Here is a 19,219-nt window from a genome sequence, read left to right on the forward strand (position 1 = left end):
AACACTACATGCTAACATGGAAGAACTTCAATTTCCTTAAATTACTATGCTACACATCGCAGTGATGTGACTCATTATAATTCCCCCAATGGACCATGATTAACTGGTTATATTTCACACACAATACTTTTGATTCAGCAATTTTTAATAACAGTGATGACATTTTGATCCTCTTCAGCATCAGGATACTTTAACAGTCCCAAGTAACAGTTTCCTATACATATAACGTTGGGAAAATAGATATAACTCCTACAACAACATCCTATCTTACACATAATGTATTCACATTCCAGTTTCAGAAAATAAGATAAGAATTCAATGGTGCTGAAATCATTCTTAATGTAGGGGTCACATTAATCCTTAAAACATGTGTTTCCACATTGAAATTAGGCCTAAATGGCTTAGAAAATACACGAAGATCCACAGAAAAAGTAGACTCAACAACATCAAACGAATATAAATATTTTAGAGTGTGTATACCACTCAAGCTGCTATGGATACTTCAAAAGATATGAAATATGTTCTCATCATTGTAAACTAAGAACTCAATGTGGTACAGTACTAAGTGCAACAGTCAGCAAAGCTTAAATTCAGGGAATGTCTGTGACTGAAACAAATAAGGTTATGACAGATGAATTTCAATGGAAGATGTCCTGTATTACAAAAACAAATTAGGAACACTTAAGGCTTTTACAGATATTGGGTGTAGAAGTTCAGTTGAGTTCAAGTTTCTTTTCATGGGACCTGTTTGAAAAGTCTGTATTACCGAACACCCCCAACAAACAAGACTACTAAAGCAGCATTTCATATAGAAGTGTCTTGATTCATCACATTGGTACTGCAAACTGGCTGGAAGACAAATCCGAAATGTCATTCGAGTGAATTCAGTGGTTGTAAACTAACTACTGTACCTTAATTCACAATTCTATTCATAGGATAATTTACAACAGGACTGGAGTAACAACAGTAACAGCCGTCTGACAGGTAGGCAATGTTTCATTCTTCTTGCAGTGATAATGACAGTGAAACATGAATTCAGATACATGCTCAGTCCATGCGAATCTATGAAGTTAGCACCCATTGCCATAATAAACTGCTCCAAACAGAATGATAAGGTAAAAATCGGGTCCTATCAATGTTCGTGTAGAATTCAGAACTTCGAAATACTTTCCATTAAACGTAACAGTATATGCCTTAATGCTAAATGACCGCGTGGTAAATTATACAATGCTCATAGGGGCTGTACAAGGACTTGTATAAAGGCATAGGTATAACAGCATCTCCAATGAATTTCGCAATGGTATCTCAAAGCATTAACATTGTCATCAATACTCAAGTTTTCTGCAATGATTGTGGACAATTTATGCACAACGACATAGCGTTTGTTGCATCCATAAATAGTGGATGTGTTATCACAACATTCTCCATGGAAGTTGCATCACAGAAGCCTTTCAGAAATGTGAAATGCGGCAAATACACAGAAAACTGCTCTATGGTTAACCCGTAATTATCACGGAATACATTTGAACGATCCAGGGATGACCTGTGGGGATAGGACGATAATCCTCAGGACTTTCATCCATACAAGTACGACCGTACATTTAACAGATAGTGAGAAAGCTTTATTAGTATTTGATATTCACGAACACACCACAACATAGCAGTTGGAGGAGTATGTGTATCCTTCAACCCATCTTCTGAAGAAGAATGATACTAATTATGATTCAAACTTTGTGTGCTGCTGAAAAAGTAAAAATGATACTAAGTTGGATGACAAACAAATGATTTTATTTTCGCAATAAACCAATGTCCCGCAAACTGTCCCCTAGCAGCACAGCAAGTGTGCCACCAACCCCAAGGCGGGTCATGTGCGACTGCCCAGTGCTCACCCCTCCCACACCACCGCTGCCAGTTGCACATATAGAAGGGACCAGCTCATCGTTGGTTCCCCATGATGAGGTGAAAGAGCTGCAGCAGCAATGAGGAAGAAGCCAGCAGTGGTCAATGTGAACGTCCTGCTTCTCCTGCAACTGCAGTCACAGAGGCAGAGGCTGTAATAAAAAACTGTTTTACATTCATTTTCTAAATTTTGTAGGTTTTATATGAATTCGTGATATGAAGATTCTTTCCATATGTCATAGACGATGATTTTAATGTGTAACCATCCATTCTCATATTCTTTTTTTATATATTTTTTATCTCAAAATCCAAAATATGTACTTGCACAGAGCTTTTATGTGGTTATTAGTTGATGCAGATGCACCACTCCCCATGTCAGTATGGGGGCAGATGGGGGCAGTAGAGTTAACATCGCTGACCTATGGGGAATGCCTCACTCAGTATTCTAAACTTATAAAGAATGTCTCAGTAAACAAAACATATGCTGTTGTCTTTGTTGCCACCTCAAAAAATTACTCTTATACGAACTGATCTGTTTTCCTCCCAGACATCTTGGATGATGAAGTGCTGCTGTGGGCTCTGGAACCAGTGCTTAGCAGGTCATCATGATCTCCAGAGCTTGTACCTGGGCTATTGCATACACCTCTTCATATACGCGGGGTCGTCTTGGGGCCCCAGAACCATACCCTAGTAGTTCATCACAAACTCCAGAGCCCATACTCAGTATAACAATTCGCTCCTAGGGTATGGGTTTAAAAGTATGAATTCGTAAACTGGGAGGAAGACATTGCACTGTGTCTGACCCAAAGCAAGTTGTCAACAGCGAGAGTTCTAACGACGAAGGGCGAAACCAAATAAAATCGTACACAAGCCAGAAAAGTGCATTGAATGTGATAAGAGAGAAAACTGAGAAAGGGTTACCCCTAAACGTGAGCTGGCGGCTGCCTCAACTTTGCGCCACGGAAACCAGAGCTTCTCTGTAATGCACACGAGAGTTCCCAGTCAGCAGCCACCATAACCGATTCACTGGCTGACAGCACCATTGGTTCCATGTATCAATTCCCACCCCACCCCCCCATCTTGCTCATTTTCTGAGCATATAAGAGCACAAATGCACAGGTTTACGTCTGAAACGTCTAGGGACGGGAGAGAGAGGCGCCAGAAGCCCAGCCAGTGAGTGCATCTGAACGTCAGGATCCCCAGGTTTGGCTTCTGGAGCCAAGGGCATCTCAAAATCTGACACCTCTTCTGTGCGTGTTCAGTAGGCTGCTGAGGTAGTATCAGAGAGAATGGCTGAATCTTTCTCTCTCCCTGTGCTGTGGAATATGAATGTCACCATGGCCTTAAGTAATAATCATTGTGCAAGGGCAATGAGTCCCATTTCATTGTACGCTGAGAGGGAACACTGATATCGTCCAGACAGGTTGAAGGTCCTGGAGTTGGTCCTGAGGCAGTGGCTTACTGTCCTCATGTCATAACCGTATTTGATTGCTGTGTTTCATACACATACACCATGACCTCAAATATTTGCCGAGCCCTGTGCTGGACTATCAACTTTTCTGGCAAACCCAATTGACACCCAAGCGAGTTGACTCAAACAAGCACACCATTCCGGAATCAGGATGTAAAACATGACTGGTGGGTGCAGGAAAGGGTGCAACAGGTCCAACAACATACAGGATCATCATCTATGGAGGAGCTCCAGTGGACTAGGGTCATTTACTGTGATGGTGTGGTACACGGCTAAGAAACGTGAAAGAGACTCATCTACCATCATAGTTTGTACTGTCTTCCTCATTTCACTCTTAAACGTCCTCACCATCCACTCCACCTCCAAGCTGGATGCTGGATGGAAGGGAGCAATAGTCATGTGCTGGATACCACTGCAGCAACAGAAACCTGAAATTCCAGCGACATAAACTGGCGGCCATTATCAGAAATCAGCATGGCCGGGTCAACCTCTTTTGTGCACACAGTTGTGAGTGCTATTATGGTGGCTCTCACTGTTGTGGTGGATATCCACGCTATATAAGGCAAGTTCAGCAGAGGGTCCATCAGTATCAACTACATCTCCCCCAATAAAAGGACCGGATTTTGTCAAAATCCACATGTACCCTATCCTATGATTGAGGCGGTTGAGACATTCAGCAAAAACTTCCGGGGAGGGGCTGCTTGCCTCTGCAAACAAGCGCGACACTGTCTCACTGCACGTTTCATCAAATCAATATGTATACCGCCTCAGTGACATTATCGTGTGAGACAGCCCTCGGTGAGAAGAATGCAGCAACTGGATGGAGTGAAGGCAGAACTACAATGCGGCGCTCGTCATCCTCTGTAGTAAACAACAATACTACCTGACATACATTAAGCCACTCTTTCATACTGAAAAAGCGTCGGAAATCGGGAGGGGCATTCTTAGGAAGGCGTGCGGGCCACCTCAATTGAACTGCTGCAAAAACGTTGCTTGTCAGTGAGTCTTGACTTCTGGCTACTACGGGAAGACTTGCAGCATTGTCTAATGCATTGTCAATCACAAAACAGTTTCCTACTGTCATACCCCATAGCGGGACACATGGGCAACCTAGACAACGTATCAGCATTCACATGCTGGCGGTGGGCCGAAAACGGGTATCATAAAAATAAATGCAAAGAAATAATGCTTAACGCTGTAATTTCTGGGTCGTCTTGTGATGGAATCTAGCCTTATGGCTATAAAAATAAATGCAAAGAAATAATGCTTAACGCTGTAATTTCTGGGTCGTCTTGTGATGGAATCTAGCCTTATGGCTTCACAACGATACCAATTGTTTAGGATACGTGACCAAGGGAAATTTTGAGCCATATAGGAAAACGTGAAACTATTTAACACCATACATTATGACCAGCGTCTCCTTCTCTATTCAGAGACGGGCATGTTATCGTCATAAAACAGGCCTAGTACGGCCGTTGGTGAGTAACGTCTGGCTGCAGTGTTGACAAACGCAGCGTACAGCGCACGCGCGGGAGAGCGACTCTGCGATTTTCGACAGCGGGAGTTTGAATATGGCAAATCATTGCGCATGCGTGATTTCCGCGGCTGCGCATTCTTCTTCCAGAAACGGGGCGTCGACGTGCGGATACCGTCAGTCGTACCTAGTCACCATCAAGGTTGAACCACCTGAGGATGTCGGACAGTTGCTCCGAGGAAATATCGCGGAATTTGCTCAACGTGATCCGACGGCAACTCCGTGACGACTATTTACAGTGTTATAACATCTTACATGATTCGGCATTTTTTCATGCATCTCAGTGTTTAAGACCATATCTCTTGCAATATGTGTAGGTCAATAATATATTTATGTAGGTATATTTAGAGCAAATAAGTGTTTTATGCAAGCGTCATCCGCATTGCAACTGTTTTTCACGCATCTCAGTGTTTCTGACGTCATATCTGCGGTCGAGGCCTACGAGAAAGACAGGCCGCGGCACGTACTTCACGAAGGTAGGCCGAGCTCGCTCAACTTCGCAGACAAACTGCGTTTCTACACCTGTTTACTCGTAATTAGAGTCTACGTACAATCGAGAATCGCATCTTCCACTGGAATCCACTGTTATGGTATCTCAATCTTATTAATCCTACAATGATAGGATGTCCATAGGCCTACTAATAATTTGTTGAATCTGTACTGGGATACAATACAATTAAAATCATACCAAAATGATTGTCATTTGCATAAGACACCAGATAATCTATGCAATGAGGACTGTTACGCAGAAGAGACTAAATGCTATAAACAAGCTGTTTACCATTTATGTCGAGAATTGATTTTAAATCTTGTTGTACGACTAGTAATCAGCAAGACTTCATAATAGCAGACTTCAGTAGAAGGTGCAATTCTCGTTACTACGTACACACCCAGCTGCGACTTAATAGGTTTAGAAACGCATTATGGCCGTTGAATTAAGCGAGCGAGCGAGGTCAGGCCTACCTTCGTGACGTACGCGCCGCGGCCTGTCTTTCTCGTGGGCGTCGTCCTGTGATATGATAGGTAAGTGGTCCGACAGTAGTACTCTGAGCACCAAGTTTGATCGAAATCGGCCCAGTAGTTCACGACGAGATGTGAAACACACACACACACACATTGCTTTTCATTTAAATATAAAAATAGTTCACAACATGAAAATGCCTTCCATATTAATTGCAAGTAAAATAATTATATCGCAATTAACAGGCGGTGACGTTAAATTGGCGAGGAATAAACAATAAATGAAATTTTATTGTGTATATAATTTTTACAATTTCATGCTTGTAATTATGTATTTTTCGTTCCATGTTGAAACACATAACTAATGCTGCAATTGAGAAACATCAAGAGATTGAACCAAGAAAACGAAAATAATAGAAGCAATAACGCGATAATAAATCACAACTGTAATATAAGGAAAAGTCATTCAGCGAAAAATCATGTAGCTCGTGCTAAAAAACAGATGGGCCTGAACTCCCTTCCTGTGTGAATTTATAAAATTATTTAGAATGACTTTTAGATGTTTATGTATGAAAGTTACGCGCCACAAGATGGCGGAATTTATTAGTGGTTCGCGTAATGTCTACGCGTGATTAGAGTGTTTAGCTTTGTTGGTAAGCGATTTTCGGGTGTAGAATAACTGTTTGTAGAAAAGTGCATTTTTGTGTTTACCATTTTGGTCTATATAACTCATGGACATGGGAAAAATAGGAAAGGACCGACGTATGAGGACAAGGAGAATGTACACGATTCGGAATTAAACACCGACGATTGGCAAATTCCGGACGTTGAACCAGAGTTTACAAGTTCTGCCCCAAGCACTGCTGAGAGGCCGGCAGAATTAGAAGCCAAGATTGAATTACCAACTTCTGTATCTGGTTCTTTAGCTGAATTGTGTAAGGGACTAGCAGATCTTATACAGGAAAATTTTGAACAACTTGCAAAAAAACAAACCGCGCAAAAGAATGAAATTTTCATACACCTTGCGCGAGAGCAGGCCGTACAAATTAGTACAAATATGCAGGTGAATATGAACGATACTTTTCAGCAAATTTCAAATCAACAAAAGGAACAAATAAGCGCCAAAATTTAACACCAGATGAATGTTAATTTCGAACGTTTGGAGGAAAAATTAAGTGCAGATTTTCGGGGTCTAGCCGAAGAGCAGTCTGCAAAAATAAGAAAACTAAATTCGAAGATAGATGCTGTTACTAATAACTTTGCTGCGTTACAACTTGCATATAAAGACATACTCGTGTCGGTAACGCAGTTGAACTCGAAAGTGAGCGAACTGAAACAAACGCAAACTGAATTACGAAATTCTGTACAACAGACCTCTTGCAATGTGACCAGTGGAATGAAGAATTTGTTACCTGGTTGCATGACAAAGGCAAATAGTTTACCGAGTACTTAACAGCACAAAGTGACAGAAATAATAGTGACTACGTGAACTGGTTGCGTCAAAAGGATTCAAAGGGTAACGAAGCGCTTAGGACTGAATTACATACCGTAACTCAAGATTCTAGTGCTGATGTAAGAACAGAATTAGAGCAAATTAAGGCAATGCTAAAACGTGATGTTCCAAAGTGGAAGCATGAAGTGGAAGAGCAAGTAGGCAAATTGCAACATGAGTTGTGAGCTGCGCGCAAAAATGCAGGCGGAAGCCCAGTAGCAGCGGCAACAAACACTCCGCATATGCATTTACCGTCTCCAGAGTCGGATGTGTTGCACAGATAAACACCGCACAACACTACACGAATGACGGGTGTTCATCGTGTGATACGGGGGCTGCAAATACTTGGACGAATAGCTTGTTGCAAGAGAGTTTGCTCAAGCATCGTCAGTTTCAGACGTACATACGAGATAAGTAAGGGGGCTCAACACAGCGTTGTTTTCATAAAGAGTTTCAGAGGGATACTGCCCAGATCATGGATAGGCACCCAAATAAAACTTGTTGTCTCAAATGTACAAGGGCCTCTGTGACCGAGCGGTTCTAGGTGCTTTAGTCCAGATCCGCGCTGCTGCTACGGTCGCAGCTTCGAATCCTGCCTCGGGCATGGATGTGTGTGATGTCCTTAGGTTAGTTAGGTTTATGTAGTTCTAAGTCTAGGGGACTGATAACCCCAGATGTTAAGTCTCTTAGTGCTTAGACCCATTTGAACCATGTACAAGGCGAAGGTGCGCTGTGGGATTAAAAGTTATAGAGAAATGTGAAACATATGGGCAATTGGAAAGAGCATTTTTATCAAAGTACTAGCCTCCAGCCAGCAAGAGAGATTAAGAAAAAAAAGTGTACTCACCTGAAGTTTATAACAGTTAACAAGGTAGTCTACGTAAGTACTTCGAGAAATATATCCGTAAGACAAGGTACTGGGATGATCCCATATCAGTAAAAACTGTTATTCCAATTTTAAAGGCAAAATTACCTTTAAAGTTAAGAGAAAAACTATTGCATGCTCCTGAAAATGACATTTATCATCTCAACTCGATAGAGTTGTTACATGAGGACATAAAGCCATGGACTCAATAAAACGGGCCTGCTAATAGCACGGAAAATTCGTACCAGAATAACAGTGGTAATAGGAATTAGAACCTAAACCAGAACAGCAACGGTAACGGTAATGGGAATGGAAATAACCGAAATGCACCACAGCAATGTTACAGAAATAGCCACACGCGGGAAGGTAAAAGCCGGCAGCACTTCGGAAAGAAAAGAAGGTATGATAATCGGTGTAATCCTGGTTATCGGATTAACAACCACGGCAATAATCAGGGTAACAACATAACGCCACAAAAATGGACAAACAACGAACAAGCGAATTAGCAATCGAATACTGCAAAAAAAAAAAAAAAATGGTTCAGAGCACTATGGGACTTAACTTCTGAGGTCATCAGTCCCCCAGAACGTAGAACTACTTAAACCTAACTAACCAAAGGACATCACACACATCCATGCCCGAGGCAGGATGCGAACCTGCGACCGTAGCGGTAGCGCGGTTCCAAAGTGTAGCGCCTAGAACCGCTCGGCCACTTCGGTCGGCCGAATACTGCACCAGGAAACAGTAACAGCATTCTATACAGAATAACGACCCAAACCAAAGAAATCAGACTAACAGTAATAACACTGTGAATTGGCGGGTGCGAAACCAACCCGTGAGGCTAATTGAAGTTAATGAAAGCAATAAACCTTCAAATAGCATGCCAACAAACTAATTTCGATCACATTGAGCCTCAGGAAGCGGTCGGAAATAGTGTAGGGGGCAATACGCAAGAAAGGATTAATCTGATCCGTTATAATGACGGTGTTGATATACGTGATGAATTGTTCTCCGAGGAAAATTCCAGCAGAGAGGAAAACAATACTGTGGTGCAGACTGCATCTGAAGCTGAACCAGGTAAAGTACCTACAGTAGTAATATTGACACCGGTGCATCGGCGAACGTTATTGTTTAAACAAATATGTGAGAAAAGTACACCTGGCACATTACCTGCCCAGAATTGTAGAATTACTGGTGCGATATGCACCAGATCGAAGAATATTACTTGACAGACTCAGTTGGGAATATTAACAGAAAATGCATCACTTTACTACAAGTTTCTGGTGGTTGAGAGTTTGTCAGCCAAACTGTATTATTGGTGTTAGATTTCTGCAAGAGAAGGACGCAAAATTCGACTATTCTCGGCAGGTAAATGCTATATTACAGTTGATGGAAAAAGTATAATTCTGGATTTGCTCAAAACCAAAGCTCACCATGCCAAATTCTCCCAGCGAGTGAAAACCATGTTTGTAGGTATTGCCTCCACTGGCAGGTGCTAGACCGATGGGGTTGGCGCAGTGGTTGGCACACTGGACTCGCATTCGGGAGGACGACGATTCAAACCTGCGTCCGCTAGCTATCCTGCTTAGGTTTTCCGTGATTTCCCTAAATCGCTTCATGCAAACACCGGGATGCTTCCTTTGAAAGGGCACGGCCGACTTCTTTCCCCATTCATACTTAATCCAATTGGATCAATGACCTCGCTGTTTGGTCCCCTTCCCAAAATCAGCCAACTATTAAGCTTACTTAGAAAAAACACACCTTGATGTTGAACAAACGAGTGCCAGATTGCGTTTGATAAAATCAAACATGCTCTGATAAATGCACAAGCTCTGCATCACCCAGATATGAGCAAAGACTTCTGTTTGACGACAGATGAATCATTTCTGCAGACTATGTGCTTCCGTTTTCCAGACGGATACTAATGACAACATTGTTGACATTAGGGTCATAGGGTTTGCGAGCAGGACTGTATCGAAATGTGAGAGATCTTATAATTTTACATAACATTGTCGGAGAACAGCGATCTTATTGTGATAAAATTATTTAAAAGCAGTCTTGATTGCAGCCGATTTTAACCACTGACCGGTTCTGGCCTTTTAATTACGGGCCATCATCAGAGATTGCATCATCTAGATGACGGTGATGGCCTCTGACTCGCCGTGGATGGCTCAATCATTGTGACTGATACAGTGGCTGAGGCGTCCACAGCGAATCAGGTGCCACTGCCGTCATCCAGATGGTGCAAACACTGATGAAGACAAATAATTTTTAAAAAAAGGCCGAAACCGGTCAGAGGTTAAAACCGGCTGCGATGAAGACTGCTTTTAAATAATTTTTTTGAGAGATCTTACTCTGTCACAGAAATCGAGGCATTGGCCGTAATATGGTAATCAAAGAAATTTAATTACTATGTGTATGGTAAACACGTCAACGTTTTTTGTGATCACCAAGCCCTGAGTTTCCTCATGAACTGCAAGTTGTTGTGTCAGCGTTTGGTGCTCTTGTCATTGACGCTCAGATCGTTCACATTAGCGGAAACGAAAACTTGGTAGCAGACGCGCTATCTCGCCTACCGGAAGGATTGCACGGGTATTCAGAACTTGTTCAACAGTCTGCTGAATTAAAAGTACTGTTACTCAAAGAACCTATATACAGAAGGTTATTACTGAATGTGTGTCGTAACATGCAGACCTTACAGAATGATGACACAAGGTGGAACACAATTATTGAAGCAATAGCTCATGGACCAGTAAATCCAAATTTTAATTTAGACAATGGCGCTCCTTTCCGACGCCGTGATGCTGAAAAAGATGAATGGTGTGTATGTATTCCTTTGGAATATCAAGAGCCTTTGATATGGTGTACACACTATTCCTGTGGTCCACTATGGCATTACAAATGTAATCAGAAATTCAAACTTTATTGTTATTTTCCCAATATGAAACGGTACATGCACCAGATATTGAGAAAGTGTATAATACGTCAGAAAGCCAATCGCACTATATTATGTTCTCGGATACAATTACATGCAATATTGCCAACTTGAGATGGTGGCGACTGACATCGCAGGGCACCTGCCAATAACAAGTGGGGGCCTAAAGTATGTCGTAGCACTTACAGACATATTCACAAAACATTTGAAATTTTATGCTACGAAAACCACCAATTTTGCCCCCATAATCAAACGCATTGCCAATGATTACATTCCTAAGATAGGAAAGCCTTATGCAGTACTTTCTAACCATGTCAATAGTTTTATCAGCCATAAGTCGAAATCCTTTTTGAAAAACCAAAACATTAAGTAAATTGTAATATCACGCTATCACCCGGAAAGGAATCCCACTGAAAGAGTATTCAGGGAATTCAATACATTTATCAGAACTTATATACCTCATAGACAGACCAAGTGGATAAAATATATAGAACTCTTCGAGGAAATTACTAACAATTTGCCACACTCCTTCACCACTTTCACACCTGCAGAACTTATGTTAAAGAAACATGAAAATAATAAATGGATTAAACCCCTTCCACGAATGCCTAGAACAGTACTTATGTGGGAGGAAAAATTAAAACGTGCTGAAGCTGCGTTAGCTCACCAACTCACCAAGTATAACTTAGAAAACATAAATATGATAAAACCTTGGATAGAAAAAAGAGGTACCGAACAGGGGAAAGAGAGTTCTAATAGCAATTTTTTAACCCTCCTTGTTGAAAAAGAAGAATAAGAAGTGGCAGCTGAAGTGCACTGGTCCGTAAAAAATTTTGGGCATTCCTCATGAAGAAAGCTATTTACTATCGAACATTCTATCAAATAAAATCAGGGGTTTCAAAGGGTTCAAATGGCTCTGAGCACTATGGGACTTAACATCTGAGGTCATCAGTCCCCTAGAATTTAGAACTACTTAAACCTACCTAACCTAAGGACATCACACACATCCATGCCCGAGGCAGGATTCGAACCTGCGACCGTAGCGGTCGCGCAATCAGGGGTTTATATCCATATAAACACCTCAGTAAATTTGTTTCATAAACATGATATCTGTGTAAATACTCTGGTGCCCAAAATTAAAACAACAATGCGCTGTTTTCCGGTCATGTGTCTAATTCAGGATATAATCATACAGACGGTCAATGGATATCCGTACTATCGTGTTCTGCAGGGAAGATGGCATTCCGTTCAACGGACAACCACGCCAACGATGACATCAGGGCACTATCAAACGGGGTGGTGTTAGCCGGGTAGCCCCACATCCACGATAGCTGTATACACAGTCACAGACAGTGCGGCACAGAGAAGGCGATGGAGGGTCTTAGGAAGAATGGAAACAGGACAGTCGGAAACTGGTGCGGCCCGATGGTTTAATGTGAATCTTTCTGTTGTTTCTCGGATGTGGCGAGACTTTATACAGACCTAAACTGTATCCCGAAGACCAGGGCAGGCCGACCACATCTGACATCAGAAAGAGAGGACTGTTACTAGAGTGTAAGGGTGCGATGGTACCGCCTTAGTACTGCAAGGCAACTGATATCGCAGCATCCACTCGACATGTTGTATCGAGGCAAAAGGTGTACAGAAGGCTTTTGTAGAATCGGAAAACTGTATGTGTACCTCTGACGCGTCTTCAAAGAAGGGAACGCCCAGAGTGGAGTCATCAGCATGCCACCTGGACGGCCGAACAGTGGGCCAATGTTATTTTCACAGATTGGTCCCGATTTGGTCCGGAGGGTGATTCTCGGCGGATTAGCATCTGGTGGGAACGTGGAACACGATTTCGGGAACCGATATCAAGGAGGATCCCTAATGGTGTGGGCGGGGATTGTATTGACCACTCGAACACCTCTTCATGAAATTGTATGGGTGAATCGGCAAGGTATAAAGTATCGTGACGAGATCGTGGGATCTCATGTACGGTTGTTGCGAGGTGCTTTGTGTGAACACTTCGTGTTGATGGACGGTAATGCTCGACCTCATGGAACACGGGTGGTTGACCCTTTCTTGGAAACAGATGGATGGATGGATATGGTGGAAATGGGCGCTCAACAGTGTAGTCTTTAGCGCCCGAACGGAAATAACAACGGACAAGTGTCACTAAAATGCAGCAAGTGCTAAAATAGGACTAAAATTAAAGGTGAAAGGCTACATAGGCAGTTTGCACGTCAACAGTTGCAAAGTGGAATGCAGCACATAAAGAGGATAACTGCAAGAGAACGTAGGTGAAAGGGTTAAAATGAAACACATAGCACATGTTTGGAACTGGCCTATTACAAGTATAAAATGAGTGGTAAGCCACTCGGCAACACACTAAAAATTCCAACCTAAAATTTTTGGCTCAAGGCCAGAAACATCACAGTACCTTAAAACTTTCTTGACACTCGCCTCGTCATCGGCTAAAATCGAGGGCAGATCCCCACTAATATTAACTTCCGCCCTGACCGAGTGAAATAAATCACACTCAACTAAAATGTGGCGTACAGTGATTCGTACGCCACAGGCATCACACAGTGGGGGTTCTTCTCGCCGTAGTAAGAAGGCATGCGTAAGGGGACAGTGCCATATGCGAACACGTGTAAGGGTCACTTCGTCACGCCTAGGTGACCGGCAGGAGGAACACCACGGCTGGATGGTGGGTTTCACCAATCGCAGCTTATTTTCCCTCACCGCCAGCCATTCCTCCTCCCACAATTGCATATACTTCCGCCGCAGCACAGAAACAATATCTTGCAAAGGAATAGAACATTTTGTCACTTCCGGTAATCTGCAGGCGTCCTTGGCAACTCTATCAGCTTGTTCATTTCCCCGTATGCCCACATGCCCTGGCACCCAGCAAAAGGACACTTGCTTGCCCTATCGTTGGAGGATGTACAGTCGGTTGTAAATCAGCTGTTCCAACTTCTCCGCTGGGCACAGGTTCTGCAGTGACTGTAATGCGCTCATTGAGTCAGAGCAAATTAGAAAGTTTTTGCCCTGAGTACACCGTATCTGCTCCAATGCCTTCAGGATCGCGTGAAGTTCCGCGGAAAAAACCGTGTATTCCTGGGGAAGGCGAATCCTGATGATACGTTCGGGGAACACTACTGAGCAGCCAAGAAAATCCCCCTGTTGGGATCCACTACTGTAAAATCATGATGCCTATCTAAAATGTTAAAAAATAAAGATTTGAAAGTAAAATCTGATGTACTGTCTTTCTTAAAATTTGCCAAATCTAAAATCAGTCTCGGCCTCTGGAGGAGCCAAGGTGGGTATCTGCTCCAAACTCGACATAAAACATTAAAACCAGCCACACCCATCTCTAAAATGCAGTCCTTTGCATGAATCCCATAGGGCCTTGTTGCTCGTTGCCGGTTGCGAAAAAGCCTTTCCAGTGGAGGCTGAGCAACAGTGTGGTATGCAGGCGTGTATGGTATGGATAATGTTTGATAGGCCTGGCGCACCATTAGTAGACGCCGCCGGAGGTGAATTGGCGGTTCACCTGCCTCTGCACACAGGGTCGGTATGGGGCTCGTTCTGAACGCCTCATGGTGCACCACATCCAACAGCTTCAAATAAGCGGGTCTTGCAGACCCATACACCGTGCATCCATAATCAAGCCGGGACCGCACGAAGGCTCTGTAAAACCGGAGCAGACAAGTCCTGTCTGCTCCCCATTTGAGGTGACTAAGACATTTTAAAATAGACAGCGCCTTAAGAGACCGTTTTTTCAGTTCCTTAATGTGTGGCAGCCACGTAAGCTTAGAATCAAAAGTGAGGCCCAGAAACTTCACCGTGTCTTTAAAATTCAGAACGGTGTCCCTCATCCTCAACTTAGGCAAGTCAAAAATGGAACGAGAACGGTTAAAAAGAACACACACTGACTTATCAGTTGAAAACTGAAAACCACTCTTCTGTGCCCAGTCATCCAAAGGTCGGAGAGTGAGTTGCAACTGACGAGTTGTCGTTGCAAGGCTTGAAGAGGAGCAAAATACAGAGAAATCGTCCACAACCAAGAAACACTGCACAGGACTTTTCACAACAGACGTAATACTATTAATAGCAATAGCAAAGACCGTCACACTTAAAACACTACCTTGAGGGACACCGTTCTCTTGTTCAAAGCGACTAGACAGTACGTCTCCGACTCGGTACCGAAAATAACGTGGCGACAGGAAAGACCGAATAAAATTGGGAAGACATCCACGAAAACCCCATTCGTGGAGCTGCTTGATGATAAGATGCCTCCAAGTAGTGTCGTATGCCTTTTCAATGTCAAAAAATATTCCCAACAGGTGATGCTGGCGCAGGAAAGCCTGTTGTATGGCCACCTCAAGGAGGTCCAGGTTATAAAAGGTGGAGCGATACCTCCTGAACCCACACTGAAAGCGACTAAGGAGTTGTCTGGATTCTAGCATCCAGACAAGACGGCGGTTGACCATCCGCTCCAAGGTCTTTCCCACACAGCTAGTGAGGGCAACACTACGGTAACTACCCGGGCACGTGCTGTCTTTCCCAGGTTTTAAAAGAGGAATTAAAATTGCTTCACGCCACGAGTCGGGGAAGTGACCGGACATCCAAACTAGATTAAAAAGTCGGAGGAGGATTTCTTTATTTCTCCCTGTGAGGTGCCGCAGCATGCTATAGTGGATTCTATCCTGACCAGGGGATGTGTCACGAGCCCCACACAATGCAGAATCCAGTTCCCACATGGAAAACGGGCAGTTGTACTCTTCTGTATTGGGTGATCGGAAGTCAGAACTGCTCCTCTCAGCAGCCACTCTGTGGGGCTGGAAAGCTGGATTCTGACTGGCGGTTGCAGTAATAGCTGCAAAATGAGCCGCCATAGATTGAGCAATATCTTTTGGGGTCGTGTGGAGAGTACCATTCCACATTATAGCAGCCATAAGGCACCTCCCACCTCTCCCAGAAATCCTCCTGATGGTCTACCATACAATGGAACTTCGTGTAGAACGGTTAATGGTGTTAAGGAACTGCTGCCACGACCTCTTCTTGCTCTCTCGTATAATCGGACGACACTTTGCCCTCGCCACCCGAAAAGCTGCAAGGTTCTCTACAGTTGGCCGGCATTTGAATCTACGCAGAGCTGCCCGCCTAGCCCTGATTGCACAGCGGCATTCGTCGCTCCACCAAGGGACAGGCTGCCGCTTCGGTTGTCCCGTGGACTGTGGGATGGACGCTTCACTGGCGCGGTGAATCACTTCAGTAGTATGATCCACCCATTCCTGGACACTGACCCTATGTTCAAACTGGGCGAGTTGACTATACAGTGCCCAGTTGGCTCTACCGAGCACCCATCGAGGCGGTTTCCTTTCTGGTTCCACTGCATGTGGCAGGTGAATCCGGATGGGGAAGTGATCGCTGCCATGTAAGTCATCAACCACTTCCCATACAGCAGTGTGGGCGATGGCTGGAGAGCAAAGCGATAGATCAATGGCAGAGAACGACCCAGTTGCAATGCAAAAATGCGTGCTTTGACCTGTATTTAGCAAATGGGCACTGGTAGACAGAAGAAGCCTCTCAATTGCTCTACCCCTGGGCAAGTACTCACAGAGCCCCAAAGCATATTGTGTGCATTAAAATCACCACAGAGGATGAAGGGGTGGGGGAGCTGTGTAAGAAGATCACTGAGAGCCTCTTCGTCAAGCACATCATGTGGGGGCAGGTAAAGCGAACATACTGTTAGCATATGGCGCACATGTACTAATATTGCAACTGTCTGTAAATCCGTCGTGAGGAAGAGAAGCGAGGAGTGGTAGTCGGTGTTGCCGAAGATACCTACTCCTCCTCGAGCTCTCTGTCCACTCAGGTCGTTCTTTTTGTGGAGGACATAACCACGTAGCTCTGGGGTGTATGTTTCACTGAAATTTGTCTCTTGCAGACATACACACATAGGTCTATCCTGAATCAATAGACGTAGTTCTTCCACATGTGTCCTGAACCTTTGCAGGTTCCATTGTAGTATGGGAGCCATCACGGTGGTTGTGTTTTCTGCCTCTCTTTCCGCCGAGGTGGGGAGACTGCAGCGAGTGGAGGCTCAGTCTTGGGGCGAGATGATTGCCCCATATTCTCAGACTCCATCAGCTCTGGGGAAGAGTCTGATGAAACGTCTAGCGGGACCACATTAACATGATCCGACGGTTTACCAGCCGATTAAAGCTGCTGGTGCTGCTTCACATGGGCTTTCCTTTGTTTAGAGGGCTTTGCTGGAACCGGAGCTGGGGCGTTTATGACCATGCTGGGCTTTGGAACAGCCTCAGCAGTCGGAGATGCCTGGGGCTCTTCAGTGTTAGCTACTGTACCTTTCTCTGCTGTTCTAGGAGGGGCTACAGGCTCTGATACAGTTGCTGCCTTGCAAGTGCACTGACATGTGCACGTGTTCATGCCAGCACTAACAACCTCCGTCTGTGTAGATGCATCGACCTTCAGAGGTGGCTTCTGAACAATGGAAGCAAAGGAAGTAACGAATGTGGGGGGCTGCATGGCCTTAAAGATCTTTTTGGCTTCACCGTAGGGGATACGCTTAGCTGTTTTTATTTCTTGTATCTTACGTTCCTCTAGGAAGATTCTACAGTCCCTACTCCAAACAGGGTGGCTCTCAGAACAGTTTACACATCTGACAGGCGACGAACAGTCAATTCCGTCATGGGCAGCCTTACCACAGTTGCCACACATCGCTTCCCCCTTACACTCTAGAGTTGTATGCCCAAAACGCTGGCACTTGAAACAGCGCAGTGGGTTTGGGACACAAGACCGGACGTTCAGTCGAAGAAATCCTGCCTTGACGTGTTTTGGGAGTTTGGGGGTATTGAAAGTAAGAATGAAGGAGTCTGATTTCACCAGGTTCCCATCAACCCTTTTCATGATGTTCTGAACGTCAACAATTCCCTCCTGAGCCCACTCACTCTTTAATTCTTCTACAGGAATGTCCACGAGATCCCTACAGGTAACAACACCCTTACTGGAGTTCAGGGTGCTGTGAAGCTCTGTATCGATAGTGTATTCCCGCAAGCTTTTAGCTGTTTGAAGGTTAACTGCTTGCTGAGCAGTTGATGTTTCAACAAGCAGTGTCCCATTCCGTAAACGCTTCACTGATTTTAAAGTTCCAGCTATTCCTTCTAGACCCTTTTGGATATAGAACGGCGAAACCTTTTCAAAGGAACCCTCTTTCCTTTTTATAATTAAAAACACATTCTGGTGTTCAGTATGTGCTCTGTTACTCTGAACTGCTGTACGTTTGCTGACGCCGGAGTCAGGAGGACTGGCTAACCTAGCCCTCCTGTTGGATTGGGCGGTAGTGCCTACCAGCGGTCCACCCATCCCACTGGCCAGCGAAAAATTAGGAGGAAAAGAGGAAGAATTCGTGGTAGTCATGGTCGTCCCACGAGCAGCTAGGGAAACTTACGTCCATCCAGACAGAGCCCCGCATGCCTGGATAAGCCTTGTACAACTGAGGTGCGGCAGATTCCCCAGAGGTTGCCCGCTAGCGACTGTTCCACCTCAACAGCCATGCATCTTATCGGCGCGCAGCACACCTTAAGATTGAAGGGTTTTTTATAGAGGTATGTACCGTCCTCGCGATCCAGGCAACCAAGCCAAGATCCCCGGTCCCTAAGACACACAACGTTCCACCGTTGCGCCAAACAGTGGTCGCTGAAGCATGCCCAGAGCTTACGGTATCAGCAGACCGGCGGCGCACACCAGTCCACGGCTCGAGGACCCCGGGTTCGCCAAGCCCGTACCCAGCAAACGAATGCTGAGCCCCCTGAGGGGTCTTGGAAACAGACGATATTGGACGCATAGCGTGACCTGCTGCTGTCCAGATTTGAATCCCGTAGAGCATGTCTGGGATGCCATTGGCACCCACCAACCACTCTCCAAGACTTGCGAGCAGCCCTGCAGGAAGAACGATTGTTATTGCCTCAACGTAAGATTAATGACATCATTCATAGCATGCCCCGTCTTTGGAAGGCCTCTATTGCTGCCTGTTCTTCTAAACTGAA

Source organism: Schistocerca gregaria, chromosome 4, assembly GCF_023897955.1.
Source record: "Schistocerca gregaria isolate iqSchGreg1 chromosome 4, iqSchGreg1.2, whole genome shotgun sequence".
NCBI classification, from domain to species: domain Eukaryota; kingdom Metazoa; phylum Arthropoda; class Insecta; order Orthoptera; family Acrididae; genus Schistocerca; species Schistocerca gregaria.